Here is a 13908-nt window from a genome sequence, read left to right on the forward strand (position 1 = left end):
AGAAATTCCTTTTTTGCCATAGCGAGTCTGCTTTTGATGTCCTCCTTGCTCCGTCCGTCATTGGTTATTTTACTGCCTAGGTAGCAGAATTCCTTAACTTCTTTGACTTCGTGACCATCAATCCTGATGTTAAGTTTCTCGCTGTTCTCATTTCTACTACTTCTCATTACCTTCGTCTTTCTCCGATTTACTCTCAAACCATACTGTGTACTCATTAGACTGTTCATTCCGTTCAGCGGATCATTTAATTCTTCTTTACTTTCACTCAGGATAGCAATGTCATCATAGAATCGTATCATTAATATCCTTCCACCTTGTATTTTAATTCCACTCCTGAAACTTTCTTTTATTTCCATCATTGCTTCCTCGATGTACAGATTGAAGAGTAAGGGCGAAAGGCTACAGCCTTGTCTTACACCCTTCTTAATACGAGCACTTCGTTCTTGATCGTCCACTCTTATTATTCCCTCTTGGTTGTTGTACATATTGTATATGACCCGTCTCTCCCTATAGCTTACCCCTACTTTTTTCAGAATCTCGAACAGCTTGCACCATTTTATATTGTCGAACGCTTTTTCCAGGTCGACAAATCCTATGAAAGTGTCTTGATTTTTCTTTAGCCTTGCTTCCATTATTAGCCGTAACGTCAGAATTGCCTCTCTCGTCCCTTTACTTTTCCTAAAGCCAAACTGATCGCACCTAGCGCATTCTCAATTTTCTTTTCCATTCTTCTGTATATTATTCTTGTACGCAGCTTCGATGCATGAACTGTTAAGCTGATTGTGCTATAATTCTCGCACTTATCAGCTCTTGCCGTCCTCGGAATTGTGTGGATGATGCTTTTCCGAAAGTCAGATGGTATATCGCCAGACTCATATATTCTACACACCAACGTGAATAGTCGTTTTGTTGCCACTTCCCCCAATGATTTTAGAAATTCTGATGGAATGTTATCTATCCCTTCTGCCTTATTTGACCGTAAGTCCTCCAAAGCTCTTTTAAATTCCAATTCTAATACTGGATCCCCTATATCTTCTAAATCGACTCCTGTTTCTTCTTCTATCACATCAGACAAATCTTCACCCTCATAGAGGCTTTCAATGTATTCTTTCCACCTATCTGCTCTCTCCTCTGCATTTAACAGTGGAATTCCCGTTGCACTCTTAATGTTACCACCGTTGCTTTTAATGTCACCAAAGGTTGTTTTGACTTTCCTGTATGCTGAGTCTGTCTTTCCGACAATCATATCTTTTTCGATGTCTTCACATTTTTCCTGCAGCCATTTCGTCTTAGCCTCCCTGCACTTCCTGTTTATTTCATTCCTCAGCTACTTGTATTTCTGTATTCCTGATTTTCCCGGAACATGTTTGTACTTTCTCCTTTCATCAATCAACTGAAGTATTTCTTCTGTTACCCATGGTTTCTTCGCATCTACCTTCTTTGTACCTGCGTTTTCCTTCCCAACTTCTGTGATGGTATTTTTTAGAGATGTCCATTCCTCTTCAACTGTACTGCCTACTGCGCTATTCCTTATTGCTGTATCTATAGCGATAGAGAACTTCAAACGTATCTCGTCATTCCTTAGTACTTCCGTATCCCACTTCTTTGCGTATTGATTCTTCCTGACTAATGCCTTGAACTTCAGCCTACTCTTCATCACTACTATATTGTGATCTGAGTCTATATCTGCTCCTGGGTACGCCTTACAATCCAGTATCTGATTTCGGAATCTCTGTCTGACCATGATGTAATCTAATTGAAATCTTCCCGTATCTCCCGGCCTTTTCCAAGTATACCTGCTCCTCTTGTGAGTCTTGAACAGGATATTCGCTATTACTAGCTGAAACTTGTTACAGAACTCAATTAGTCTTTCTCCTCTTTCATTCCTTGTCCCAAGCCCATATTCTCCTGTAACCGTTTCTTCTACTCCTTCCCCTACAATTGCATTCCAGTCGCCCATGACTATTAGATTTTCGTCCCCCTTTACATACTGCATTACCCTTTCAATATCCTCATACACTTTCTCTATCTGTTCATCTTCAGCTTGCGACGTCGGCATGTATACCTGAACTGTCGTTGTCGGTGTTGGTCTGCTGTCGATTCTGATTAGAACAACCCGGTCACTGAACTGTTCACAGTAACACACCCTCTGCCCTACCTTCCTGTTCATAGCGAATCCTACACCTGTCATACCATTTTCTGCTGCTGTTGATATTACCCGATACTCATCTGACCAGAAATCCTTGTCTTCCTTCCACTTCACTTCACTGACCCCTACTATATCTAGATTGAGCCTTTGCATTTCCCTTTTCAGATTTTCTAGTTTCCCTACCACGTTCAAGCTTCTGACATTCCACGCCCCAACTCGTAGAACGTTGTCCTGTCGTTGATTATTCAATCTTTTTCTCATGTTAACCTCCCCCTTGGCAGTCCCCTCCCGGAGATCCGAATGGGGGACTATTCCGGAATCTTTTGCCAATGGAGAGATCATCATGACACTTCTTCAATTACAGGCCACATGTCCTGTGGATACACGTTACGTGTCTTTAATGCAGTGGTTTCCATTGCCTTCTGCATTCTCATGTCGTTGATCATTGCTGATTCTTCCGCCTTTAGGGGCAATTTCCCACCCCTAGGACAAGAGAGTGCCCTGAACCTCTATCCGCTCCTCCGCCCTCTTTGACAAAGCCGTTGGCAGAATGAGGCTGACTTCTTATGCCGGAACTCTTCGGCCGCCAATGCTGATTACTTATCAAAATTTAAGCAGTGGCGGGGATCGAATCCGGGACCGAAGACGTTTTGATTATGAATGCCTTAGTGCTCAGAGCCATTTGAACCTTTTTTTTCCGGTCAACAGTCCGTTGTCCGTGTTGACGGGCGGGATCAGGTGAGGCATAAAGTTTTGTCTCGTGCAGTCATCATCGAGTGTACACGAGTGTTCCTTCGGCTCCGGAAGCCCGTATCGATGATTTTTCGATGAATGGTTCGCACTTTGACACTTGTTGATGGCCCAACACTGAAATCTGCAGCAATTTGTGGAAGGGTAGCCATTCCGTCACGTTGAACGATTCTCTTCAGTCGTCGTTTGCAGGAATTTCTTTCCGGCCGCAGCGATGTCGGAGAATTGGTTTTACCCGTTTCCTAATATTCATGGTAGACTCGTGAAATAGTCGTATGGGAAAATCCCCACTTCATCACTTCTTCGGAGATACTGTATCCCATCGATAGGGCGCCGACTGTAGCACCACTTTCAAACTCACTAAATCTTGATAACATGCCACTGTAGCAGCCGTACCCATCTAGCAACTGCGTCAGACCACTTGTTGTCGTATATAGACGTTGCCGATAGCAGCGCCGTAATCTGCCTGTTTACATGCCGCTGTATTTGAACACGCATGCCTGTACCAGGTTTTTTGGCGCTTCAGTGTATATCTGGGAATACAAGCACACAGTTCTTCAAAATTCTGCTATTTTTTATGGAACAGCAGAAACAATTCCTTGTTTGCGTGAAACTCTTATCTATTTTGCTTTTGGTGCACTGCACACATGTGAGACCCTTACATCTAGGCAATATGCATTGGAAACATCTTTTCTGTTTTTTATTCATCATGTCAGGCCGATCCATGGCATGGAGCATCCTTGCTGTTAGAGATGGCACAGGCTTTGGTGTTCTGGGCGTTTCCTCACTATGACTGAGTCATCTGTGACATTGTTCCTTCTCTTTTTCTTCACTATCATTTTCATCTTGCATTCTCTCTTGTAAATTTGAAACAATAGATCGTTGTAGGATGTAGACCCTGTGATACATCGATAAAAATGTAAGGAAATAATCACTAAGTCAAAAACATAGGCTACATTAACCTCATACAGCAATTTCTAAACACATTCTAGTTCAAAATTTGGTAAAAATAATGGGACATTACCTTTATTTCTCGAAGCCATGTTGACATTGCGATAAATAGCTTTCTTCAATCACATGCTGAAACCTACTTGGAGCTTTCCGTAATCACTACACATGATGCACAAGAAGCACGTAGTTTAAAGTATGCACTAAAATCAGGCACATAAAGTTTCGTTAATTGACTAGGTTTTATGTGTATATAAATGAATACAAACTGGATCTAGCATATACGATACTTAAGGACTGAGGAGTTTGCTACCAATAAATACAAACAAAATCGTTTAAAGCGTAAAGTACATTACGTTATACGCAAGAACAAGAAGCTGAAATTAATAAATGAATTTTAGAGCTAACGTTCCACATTTGGTGGCAACTTTGAGAGATAAAACAGTGAAGTCAGCAGAGGATCAAGTATGTAAAAAGACTGGGCTAGTACAAATCCTTGGGTAACAGAAAAGATATTGAATTTAATTGATGAAATGAGAAAATATAAAAATGCAGTAAACGAAGCAGGAGATAAAGAGTACAAACGTCTCAAAAATGAGATCACCAGGAAGTGCAAAATGGCTAAACAGGGGTGCCTAGAGGACAAATATAAGGTTGTAAACCATATATCACTAGGGGTAGAATACATACTGTCTACAGGAAAATTAAAGAGTTCTTTGGAGAAAAGAGAACCGCCTGTATGGATACGATGAGCTCAGATGGAAAACTAGTCCTAAGCAAAGAAGGGAAAGCATAAATGTGGATGGAGTATATAGTGGGTCTATGCAAGGGCGATGTACTTGAGGGCAATATTACGGAAATAGAAGGGGACGTAGATGACGATTAAAAGGGTTATGTGATACTGCGTGAAGAATTTGACAGAGGACTGAAAGACCTAAGTCGGAACAAGGCCCCAGGAGTAGACAATATTCCATTAGAACTACTGATAGCCTTGGGAGAGCCAGCCGTGACAAACTCCACCATCTGGTGAGCAAGATGAATGAAACAGGCGAAATACCCCCAGACTACAAGAAGAATGTAATAATCCCAATCTCAAAGAAAGCAGGTGTTGACATGTATGAAAATAACCCAGCTATCCGTTTAATAAGTCGCGGCTGCAGTGTACTAAAACAAATTCTTTACAGACGAATGGGAACACTGGTAGAAGCCGACCTCAGGGGAGATTAGTTTGGATTCCATAGAAATGTTGGAACACGCGAGGCAATACTGACCGTACGACTTACATGAGAAGATAGATTAAGAAAAGGCAAACCTACGTTTCTAGCATTCGTAGACCTCGAGAAAAATTTTGACAATGTTGACAGGAACACTCTCTTTCAAATTGTGAAGGTGGCAGAGTTGAAACACATGGAGTGAAAGGCTGTTTACAATTTGTGGAGAAACGATATGATAGTTATAAGGGTCGAGGGACATGAAAGGGAAGCAGTGGTTGGGAAGCGAGTGAGACAGGGTTGTAGCCTTTCCCCGATGTTATTCAATCTGTATATTGAGCAAGCAGTAAAAAAAAAAAAAAAAAAAAAAAAAAAATTGTAGTAGGAATTCATATCCATGGAGAAGAAATAAAAACTTTGAGGTCTGCCGACGACATTGTAAGTCTGTCAGAGAGAGAAATGACCTGGAAGAGCAATTGAACGGAATGGACAGTGTCTTGAAAGGAGGGTATACGATGAACATCAAGAAAAGTAAAACGATGATAATGGAATGTAGTCGGGTTAAATCAGGTGATGGAATCATATTAGGAAAGAGGACACTTAAAGCAGTAGATGAGTTTTGAAGTTTGGGAAGCAAAATAATTCAGAATTAGATTTTCACTCTGCAGCGAAGTGTGCGCTGATATGAAACTTCCTGGCAGATTAAAACTGTGTGCCGGACCGAGACTCGAACTCGGGACCTTTGCCTTTCGCGGGCAAGTGCTCTACCATTTTTTTTTCTGCGAAAATAAGAAATTAATCTCTTAACTCGAGGGCAGACTTGAACCACTGACCTCTTTCTTTTTTTTTTTTTTAAAAAAAAAAAAAAGAAAGAAAGAAAATTACCTCCTCCACTTCAGGCGTGGGCCCCTATCACCCATACTACCCCCAAAAACCTATCTAGCCTAAAAACAAAGCTAGTGCCACCGCCACTTTCATCCTAAAGCTAACTAGGACGGCCGTTCGCCACCACTTCAGGTTCCGCCCACGAACAAAAATTAAGTATGCCCCTGAACATTTTATAAAAAGGAGAGAGGAAAGGGTATAATACTTTATTTTATTTATTGCTCATTTTGCTCTTATTTTCTTCTTGTGTATTTATTTGGATTCGAACGCAGGTCTCCTGCTCACCTTTTTTTCTATATATTTTTTTATTTTTATTTTATTTTATTTTTTATTTTTTTATATGTAGATATCAATGTGCGAACAGTCATAGTTAATCAAGCCTGGAAAACTAAAACAGAATGAAGGCACCATCGAAGATGTTGTTGTTATTGTTGTGGTCTTCAGTCCTGAGACTGGTTTGATGCAGCCCTCCATGCTACTCTATCCTGTGAAAGCTTTTTCATCTCCCAGTACCTACTGCAACCTACATCATTCTGAATCTGCTTAGTGTATTCATCTTTTGGTCTCCCTCTACGATTTTTACCCTCCACGCTGCCCTCCAATACTAAATTGGTGATCCCTTGATGCCTTAGAACATGTCCTATCAACCGATCCCTTCTTCTGGTCAAGTTGTGCCACAAACTTCTCTTCTCCCCAATCCTATTCAATACTTCATCACTAGTTATGTGATCTACCCATCTAATCTTCAGCATTCTTCTGTAGCACCACATTTCGAAAGCTTCTATTCTCTTCTTGTCGCCGGCCGAAGTGGCCGTGCGGTTAAAGGCGCTGCAGTCTGGAACCGCAAGACCGCTACGGTCGCAGGTTCGAATCCTGCCTCGGGCACGGATGTTTGTGATGTCCTTAGGTTAGTTAGGTTTAACTAGTTCTAAGTTCTAGGGGACTGAAGACCTCAGCAGTTGAGTCCCATAGTGCTCAGAGCCAGAGTCTCTTCTTGTCCAAATTATTCATCGTCCATGTTTCACTTCCATACATGGCTACACTCTATACAAATACTTTCAGAAATGACTTCCTGACACTTAAATCTATACTCGATGTTAACAAATTTCTCTTCTTCAGAAACGCTTTCCTTGCCATTGCCAGTCTACATTTTATATCCTCTCTACTTCGACCATCATCAGTTATTTTGCTCCCCAAATAGCAAAACTCCTTTACTACTTTAAGTGTCTCATTTCCTAATCTAATTCCCTCAGCATCACCCGACTTCATTAGACTACATTCCATTATCCTCGTTTTGCTTTTGTTGATGTTCATCTTATATCCTCCTTTCAAGACACTGTCCATTCCATTCAACAGCTCTTCCAAGTCCTTTGCTGTCTCTGACAGAATTACAATGTCATCGGCGAACCTCAAAGTTTTTATTTCTTCTCCATGAATTTTAATACCTACTCCGAACTTTTCTTTCGTTTCCTTTACTGCTTGCTCAATATACAGATTGAACAACATCGGGGAGAGGCTACAACTCTGTCTTACTCCCTTCCTAACCACTGCTTCCCTTTCATGTCCCTCGACTCTTATAACTGCCATCTGGTTTCTGTACAAATTGTAAATAGCCTTTCGCTCCCTGTATTTTACCCCTGCCACCTTTAGAATTTGAAAGAGAGTTTTCCAGTCAACATTGTCAAAAGCTTTCTCTAAGTCTACAAATGCTAGATACGTAGGTTTGCCTTTCCTTAATCTTTCTTCTAAGATAAGTCGTAAGGTCAGTATTGCCTCACGTGTTCCAGTGTTTCTACGGAATCCAAACTGATCTTCCCCGAGGTTGGCTTCTACTAGTTTTTCCATTCGTCTGTAAAGAATTCGTGTTAGTATTTTGCAGCTGTGACTTATTAAACTGATAGTTCGGTAATTTTCACATCTGTCAACACCGGCTTTCTTTGGGATTGGAAGTATTATATTCTTCTTGAAGTCTGAGGGTATTTCGCCTGTTTCATACATCTTGCTCACCAGATGGTAGAGTTTTGTTAGGACTGGCTCTCCCAAGGCCGTCAGTAGTTCTAATTGAATGTTGTCTACTCCGGGGGCCTTGTTTCGACTCAGGTCTTTCACTGCTCTGTCAAACTCTTCACGCAGTATCGTATCTCCCATTTCATCTTCATCTACATCCTCTTCCATTTCCATAATATTGTCCTCAAGTACATCGCCCTTGTATAGACCCTCTTTATACTCCTTCCACCTGTCTGCTTTCCCTTCTTTGCTTAGAACTGGGTTTCCATCTGAGCTCTTGATGTTCATACAAGTGGTTCTCTTATCTCCAAAGGTCTCTTTAATTTTCCTGTAGGCAGTATCGATCTTACCCCTAGTGAGATAGGCCTCTACATCCTTACATTTGTCCTCTAGCCATCCCTGCTTAGCCATTTTGCACTTCCTGTCGATCTCATTTTTGAGGCGTTTGTATTCCTTTTTTCCTGCTTCATTTACTGCAATTTTATATTTTCTCCTTTCATCAATTAAATTCAATATTTCTTCTGTTACCCAAGGATTTCTACTAGCGCTCGTCTTTTTACCTACTTGATCCTCTACTGCCTTCGCTACTTCAACCCTCAGAGCTACCCATTCTTCTTCTACTGTATTTCTTCCCCCCATTCCTGTCAATTGTTCCCTTATGCTCTCCCTGAAACTCTGTACAACCTCTGGTTTAGTCAGTTTATCCAGGTCCCATCTCCTTAAATTCCCACCTTTTTGCAGTTTCTTCAGTTTTAATCTACAGTTCATAACCAATAGATTGTGGTCAGAGTCCACATCTGCCCTTGGAAATGTCTTACAATTTAAAACCTGGTTCCTAATTCTGTCTTATCATTATATAATCTATCTGAAACCTGTCAGTATCTCCAGGCTTCTTCCATGTATACAGCCTTCTTTCATGATTCCAGTTTTCTTTCTCCTGATAACGACATCCTCTTGAGTAGTCCCCGCCCGGAGATCCGAATGGGGGACTATTTTACCTCCGGAATATTTTACCCAAGAGGACGCCATCATCATTGAATCATACAGTAAAGCTGCATGCCCTCAGGAAAAATTACGGCTGTAGTTTCTTCTTGCTTTCAGTTGTTCGCAGTACCAGCACAGCAAGGCCGTTTTGGTTATTGTTACAAGGCCAGATCAGTCAATCATCCAGACTGTTGCCCTTGCAACTACTGAAAAGGCTGCTGGCCCTCTTCAGGAACCACACGTTTGTCTTGCCTCTCAACAGATACCCCTCCGTTGTGGTTGCATCTACGGTACGGCTATCGGTGTCGCAGCGGCACGCAAGCCTCCCCACCAACGGCAAGGTCCATGGTTCATGGGGGGGACCATCGAAGATAGTAAACATAAATAACATAAAAAGAAAGCAACCACTTCGTAGTTAGACTTCCCAGCGACTGCGCCCACTGATAAAGATTGTTCAATATATGATCGTTTGCAGATCGTTCTGTCCTCATCTGCCACTGCCTGGAACATTCCAGCTACACGGCGGGCTGTGAAAGGCACTCCATAGGTAGTTTGCGAAGCATTGTCGATATCTGGTATGCCCGGAAATAGCATGATGTCTTTCTTGCAAATAGAGCAAGAAGTCAAGGAAATTCTTGTGTCCGTCACGACAGAGGTAATGGACCGCATGTCCACGTATCCAGGTGACGGAGTTGGTTCGAGTCTTGGGGTAAAATGTCTCATCCGGAAACAGTAACGTGCATGCAGATATATGCTCTGGCCTAACTTGCAAGAGATAAGCCAGCATCTGCCGCACGAGGTGCCAAACCGGTTCCGCATCTCCACAGCTGAGGCGGTGCTCGTCAGAATCTACTGTATTACAGCCCACACAATTGAGAGATTCTGCCATGTGGATATTGTAGAGAAGTTCTTGCGTCACCAGCTTCCCATTAACGACTACGTACCATTGGGAAACAACATCGGAATCAAGCATGGCATCGTGTACAGTCTTCCACACCACGCGCCACCGTACGTCAGGATATTTTAGTTCGACCACATTTAGGGGGCGGCGTTGCAGCATGTCATGATATAGGCGTCGAGTTGTGGCCATTTGTGGTGTCGTGAGCGCTACATTGCAATAACTTTGTTCTAAATAGAAACGTCCTATATAAAAGAGGGTCGCTGGGATGTCCTGTTGTGGCACCGGCGCTCTTAGTGAAGCAGGTCGTAGCGCCGTCAGAAGCAGACTCGTGAGGCTCGTAGGACAACGGCGCAGCAGACATAAATGTGAGCTAAAATAGAGGGCAATGGCCCTATCATTGACGTTAACTAGGCCGAGACCATCTTTTTCCTTGGGGAGGGTAAGAGAGACGTATCTGATCTTCAGTAACATACCAGCGGTGACGAAGTATCCCAGCGCTGCCGTAATGCTACGAGCCAAGGATTTCGGAACGGGTAGCGTTTGGGCGACGTGCGGTATGCGGGACGCAAGGTATACATTGGCATAATACGCCCGCTGAACGATGTTGAGGGATCGCAAGCGCTGATTTGCAATTCCGGCCCTAATTTGGTTAAGAAGGCTTCGATAATTGAACGTCGTCGCTTGTCGCATGTCGTTCATGAAATCTAAGCCCAAGCAGCGGACAGTATCACTGAAGCGTAAGGGGCCAATGTGTTCCTGCGGTAGCCCAATCCCGATGCTCAAGGCGACAGACTTGTCAACGTTGATTTGGCTACCAGAAGCTGTACCGTAGGTTGCAATCCAGTCCAAAGCCGCGGCCATATCGTCAGCTCCACGTATGACGATCATCAAATCATCCGCATAGGCGGTGCAGCGATAGATGGAGCCGCCGAACTGTATCCCAGTGAGCCTGTCTCGGAGACCACACAACAAAGGTTCTAAGGGCAATGCAAATAACAATGTTCATAATGGACATCCCTGTCGTACTGATATGCGGATCGGCATGGGTGCCGTCAGTCTTCCATTAACAAGAACTCGAGAAGTAGCCCCATGCAGAAGGCGTGTCAACATTGTGATAAAGGGGTCGGATTATTCCATGCGCCGTAGAACGGCCGTGAGGAAAGTGTGGCCCACACGGTCAAAAGCCTGGCTAAAGACGATAGACGCCAGGGCTGCCGGCAAACGTCTCACCTGTGCAAGGGAGATGAGATCTCTGTAACGGGATAACGCAGTTCTGATGTTGTTGGGTCCCCGCAAGGACGTCTGATCGCTGGACAGGACGTGCAGTAGTGTGCCGCGAATACGTTTTGATAGCAGCCTCGAAAAGATCTTGAAGTAGCTGTTCTATAACGTTAAGGGGCGATAATCGCGGACATGATTCCGTCCCTTCGACTTATGGATGGGGAGAATCAGACCTCCCAAGAACGCTGCAGGCAACGGTATATCCGGGGACATCAATTCCTGAGAAATTTCAACCCAACACGGTACCAACAGTTGTTTAAATTCTCGATAGAACTCTAATGGTAATCCATCGATTCCTGGTGATTTATGGGGAGCACCTCTACCAATGGCGTCGAGCACTTCCTCTTCTGTCACTTCTCCCAGTAAAGTCGGTACCATGTCTGGTGGAACTGTACCGTGGACATGTGCTGAAACGGTGTCTACCATCGCCATATCAGGGAGCACTGCTGAATAAAATTGAGCGTGATGCCCATAGAAGGCTTCTGCTATATCTGCTTGTTCTGCCACGTGTCGTCCGTCGTCCGTAATCATGTCGGTTACCAGTGCCCTGCGGCGCCTCCTGCGTTCTAGGAGCACGTGGTGCATAGATGACCTTTCTGATTGTATCATGTCTGGAGCACGCGACCGTATAACAGCGCCCCGTAAATGATGGCGTGCTAAGGAGACGAGCTTCGCTTTCGCGCGATTGACTATGATCTGCCTGTCAGGTGAGGGCTCCATATCAAGACATTCCCGTAGGACAGTGTAATAAAAGTTTTCTGTGCTTCTCCTCCATGGCGCCGCTTCCCGGCCGTAAGCCATGAAGGTGCGCCTAACAGCAGGTTTCGCGCATTCAATCCATCCAACTGAGAGTCGATCGGTAACGACCACGACGCTGTAAGGACGCTTTCCACGACTCTTCGATAGCACCTTTACATGCCGGCTCGTCCAAATGGGCGACGTTCAGTTTCCAGGGGGGCATACTGCGCCACACACGTGCAGGTTGGAGAGCAATGGTGCAAATATAGGCTGTGTGGTCGGTGAATGCAGTGGGCCAGAGCTCTGCTCCTCTCGTCGCCGTCGAAAGGGTGCTTGTGACGTAAATCCTGTCTAACCGACTTGATGAATGACTTGTATAAGGGGTGTAACCAGGAGCTGGGCCGTGGATGTGGCGCCACGTGTCGATCAGGTGGAGGTCACGCACTAGCATTTCCAATTCCGCACACGGGACGTGATGTGGCTGCTGATCAGACGGGGATAAGGTACAGTTAAAATCTCCTCCGATCACCATATCGTCTATGCGGCCCATAAATAGACGCGTAATATCTTCCGAAAAAAAGCGGGCCCGATCTCTCCGTCTCCCTGATCCTGAAGGGGCATATACATTGATGAGTCGTACACCGTTCACAGTTACTGCCATGGCTCTTGCACTCGGTAAGTACAGTACGTCCGTAGCCGCCAAACCGTCCCGTAGCAGGACAGCCACACCACAATCGGTAGAAGAGGCGTGGGAGATGTGGGTGGTATATCCGTAGAAACTAGCGACACATACTTCCTGTAAGAAGGCCACGTCGATGTCCGCCGCATCGAGCATGCGTTGTAGCATTGTCAGTTTGTGTGGTGCCCTTATCGCGTTGATATTGATTGTGGCAAGGCGAAAGGTGTGCTGCCTAGCCTCTTCACCTAGGGTAGACGCCATGGCAATCAAAGCTAACCGCAAGAGATGCCGGACCCACCAAACCCGTTACAAATTATGAGTCTTTCACGCTAGGAGTGGCATCCCCAATGCCACCCCCTCCCCTGTCACCCGTGCCCTCTTCAGGAAGTTCCTCAACATCGTCCGACCACAGTGGGTGCAACACGATGCTGTGTAGCTGATCGGCACCTAAATCTCTCTCACGTACGTCGTCTTTGGTAGAGGTAGACGGATCGCCATCCATCGACGCGACCTGCTGCATCTGTGGTGCAAGAAGTAACTGGGCACTCCTAGTATGGGCAAGTGAACCGTCTACACCACTTAGATCCTCAGCAGGCGCACCATCCATGCCGTCTGATGAGATGTCACCTTCTTGACCGGCCGTGTGTAGGAGGCAATCGTCAGAAGGGGTCCGCCGACGTCACTTGCGTCGTCGAGGCGAACGTTGCTTTCGAACGTGGACATCCGTATCCGAATGTGGGAGACAATCCAGCATCGTTTCACCTTCAGCTAGGAAAGCCGCGGTCGGGACAACGTTCGCGTCTACGTCCATCGCGTTCTGAATGTTATGTTGCGTCTGGATTCCGTGGGACTGCTGCTGTTGTTGTTGCTGTGGAGGGGGCGACATATGGGTTGGCATCGAGGGGCCTTCCCCTTTTTCCCTTGGTACTTCTGACGTCGATGGATGTGTCTGATCGCCCGTTTCGTCCTCATCCATGGTGCGCATCGTCGTCTGAGCGTACGTGAGGGGCAGGATTGTCGTCCCCGTCGGGGAAACGGAGTCTCCCACTGGTATCTGCGCAATTCTACGTTGTAAGCAACTCGACCGAACATGGCCTTCCTGCCCACATCCGGAACAGGTACGCGGTTGACCGTCGTACATGATGATTGCACGACAGCCACCGATGTTCAAATAGGACGGCACATGTTTCTTGAGCTCGAGTTTAATTTGGCGCACACCATTGTAGACCTTATACGTCGAGAAAGTTTGCCACTTTTCTGCAACGTGACTGATGACATTGCCATATGGTCGGAAGCGTCCTTGACAACTTCCTCTGGGTCCACGAAGGGGAGCCTGAAAAACCCTTACAGTCCTTGGGCCCATGCCTGCATGATC

Source organism: Schistocerca americana, chromosome 1 (genome assembly GCF_021461395.2).
Source record: "Schistocerca americana isolate TAMUIC-IGC-003095 chromosome 1, iqSchAmer2.1, whole genome shotgun sequence".
Taxonomy (NCBI): domain Eukaryota; kingdom Metazoa; phylum Arthropoda; class Insecta; order Orthoptera; family Acrididae; genus Schistocerca; species Schistocerca americana.